The sequence below is a fragment of the Vombatus ursinus genome, unplaced genomic scaffold (genome assembly GCF_900497805.2).
Source record: "Vombatus ursinus unplaced genomic scaffold, bare-nosed wombat genome assembly UNPS02014837.1, whole genome shotgun sequence".
NCBI classification, from domain to species: Eukaryota; Metazoa; Chordata; class Mammalia; order Diprotodontia; family Vombatidae; genus Vombatus; species Vombatus ursinus.
In genome coordinates this window covers 7,623,930-7,626,593 of record NW_020954615.1, presented here as the reverse complement: position 1 = coordinate 7,626,593, position 2,664 = coordinate 7,623,930, and the positions used below count along the sequence as shown (strand labels likewise).

Here is a 2,664-nt window from a genome sequence, read left to right as displayed (position 1 = left end):
AAGGTACCTGACACTGAGGTTCTTTCTTGAGGTGAAGTGCTAAGCATTCAAACTTTATCACAGAGAGCCCAACTCCAATTGGCTGGCCATGCTGTTTGAATGCCAAAAGTACATTTGCCTAAAAAGATATTTTATAGAGAACTTACATAAGGCAAGTACTCACACAGTGGTTAGAAGAAGCAGGACAGCTCTCAGAGCTCCAGCCCCAAAACTGGCAACATGGCCAAACATACCAAGAAGGTCAGAATTGTTGGTAAATATGGAACATCTTATGGTGCATCCTTCAGAAAAATGGTGAAGAAAATTTAAATTAGCCAGCATGCCAAGCATACCTGCTCCTTCTGTGGCAAGACCAAAATGAAGAGACGGGCTGTAGGTATATGTCATTGTGGATCCTGTATGAAGACAGTAGCTAGTGGTGCATGGACCTACAATACCACCTCTGCAATCACAGTCAAATCTGCCATCAGAAGACTGAAGGAATTGAAAGACCAGTAAAAGCTTCTTATCAAATATCTGTAGCCCATAGTCCAACAATATATGGGTTAATTTATGGAATAAAAATTTTAAAAAAAAAGAAGCAGGACAGGGACACTCTCAGGGTCTCTCTGAAGAACTCTGTTATCAATTGTGAAACATGGGAGACATTGGCATAGGACCTCCCAGCATGGCATGCCAATATCAAAGAAAGTGCTGTGCTCTATGAGCAAAACAGAATTACAGTAGTTCAAAAGAAACATGAGATGCACAAATTCGGAGTCAGCTTCCTCCAAATGGTCATATGGACACTATTTGTGCCCAACCTGGGGTACAACCTTCTCAGCTCACGCTCTTCTGATTGGTCACGCAATTGGACATATTGGCTTTGAAATAGTGATGTCATTTTGGTCTGCTTCAAGAACAAGGAACAACAACCACCAGGTCTTGTTTCGGTGAAATTTTTTGTTTTGTTTTGTTTTACTGTCAATTCTAACTAACTCTACAATTTTCTACCCACTCACTGCTCCTAGGTCTGTCTTTTGGGAACAAGTGTAAGTCATCTTTCACATGGCAGTCTTTCAGATACTTGAAGATAATTATCATGAAGTCCCTCAAGCCTTCTCTTCTCCACGATAAAGAGCTCAGCTCCTTCAAGTGATTCTCATTTGGTACAGACTCTTTGATATACCCTTCACCATCCAGGTCACCCTCCTAGGGACACTCCCCAGCTTATCAATGCAATTCTTGAAATGGAGTGGATCTTGACCTTGCTCTTCATTACTTTGCTACAGATAACCATATTGGTAGAGGTTGATTAAAGATAGTGGGGAAAAAAAGAGTTGTGAATTGTCTACCATACATCAGCAGCTAAAATTAATGATGATTTTAAAATGTCTACCTATTTTATGTTTCACTGCCTGTGAAGAAATATAAATGAGGATTCACAGCCAAACTGTGCCCTATAGCTAATAATCTCAACAGAGCAGTAGTGGACATTAAATACATAATTGCATGTGAAAATTACTGGGCCAGATTGATGCTTACAGCAATAAATGGAATAAATGATTGCTTCAGGCACCTTGGGCCCAGCATAGCACTGAATTATCTGCATGAGGCAGGATCATTTTTGAAAATTAAAAAGTTAGCATTGGCACAGAAAATCTCCTATTTTTAAAGTTTCCACTGATGAAAATTCCATCACATTCTTTGATAGTAGTCTCTAGTGTTTCATCAGTATTCAAGCATGGTCATGCTTCTTATTTCCTGCTCTAAAATGAACTCATTTCTACCTTGGGAGTACAAGAAGAAATAGCCACAATCTTTCTTGTCTCATAATCATATAATGCTTTGGAATAACAAAACTGGAAAGAAATTTCTGAGGTCATATAATATAGGATCCTTATGTCTTCAAAATGGAAAGGGTCCCTCAGAAAATAATGGGTTCCCCTTCACAAGAAGATATCAAATACTCATATGTTGTAGATCTTGCACTACATTTACACAACATATTTGTTGTAGATATTACATCACAATTACATATTACTTCTTGCTCTGAAATTCTCTGATTTTATAGATGAGGAAAATGGGGTCCAGGGACCCAAAGTTATTTACCTAGGGTCTTATAGTTAGTTGCTATCAGAATTATGCCCAGAACCCAGGTCCCCTACACTCTGATCCATGTCTTTGCCCACTGTACCACAATACAATAGATATCCTTTATTGGGTTGTAGTGAAGGTCTAATGAGATGTGAATTATCATATATTCCTTAGAGTGCTATTAGATAAGGCAAAACAAGAGAAGATGAGATAAGATAGGACTTTTATTAAGCTGTGCAAGCTACTGGACTAAGCTATTGTTGTTATTGTTATTGTTACTTACCCACAATGTGTTTCATTTTCTTATTTTGAATCTGGTATTGGGGAAAATATGCTGGTGGGCTATATGAAATGGTAGGAGAGAATTGGGACTGTTGAATGTCAATAAGGTGAGTTCTTTATAAGAGCATGGCAGTCCTAACAGAGTCAACCCACATCTTCCCTCCAGTCATTTATCTATGCTAAAACTTTAAAAGCCAAGGAGTACCCTTTGGGGCATGAGCAAGACCCAAGCAAGGACAACGAATGCATGAGTATAAAGCTAGCTAAGGAGGCACTGGATACAACAGAAAACAAAAGTCTTGATTC

The 2,664-nt window shown here is 38.7% G+C and overlaps 1 pseudogene; it reads left to right on the top strand.

Moving 5' to 3' along the window:
• The first annotated feature begins 219 nt into the window (after nucleotides 1-219).
• Nucleotides 220-526, top strand: LOC114026344 (annotated as a pseudogene).
• The last annotated feature ends 2,138 nt before the right edge of the window (nucleotides 527-2,664 follow it).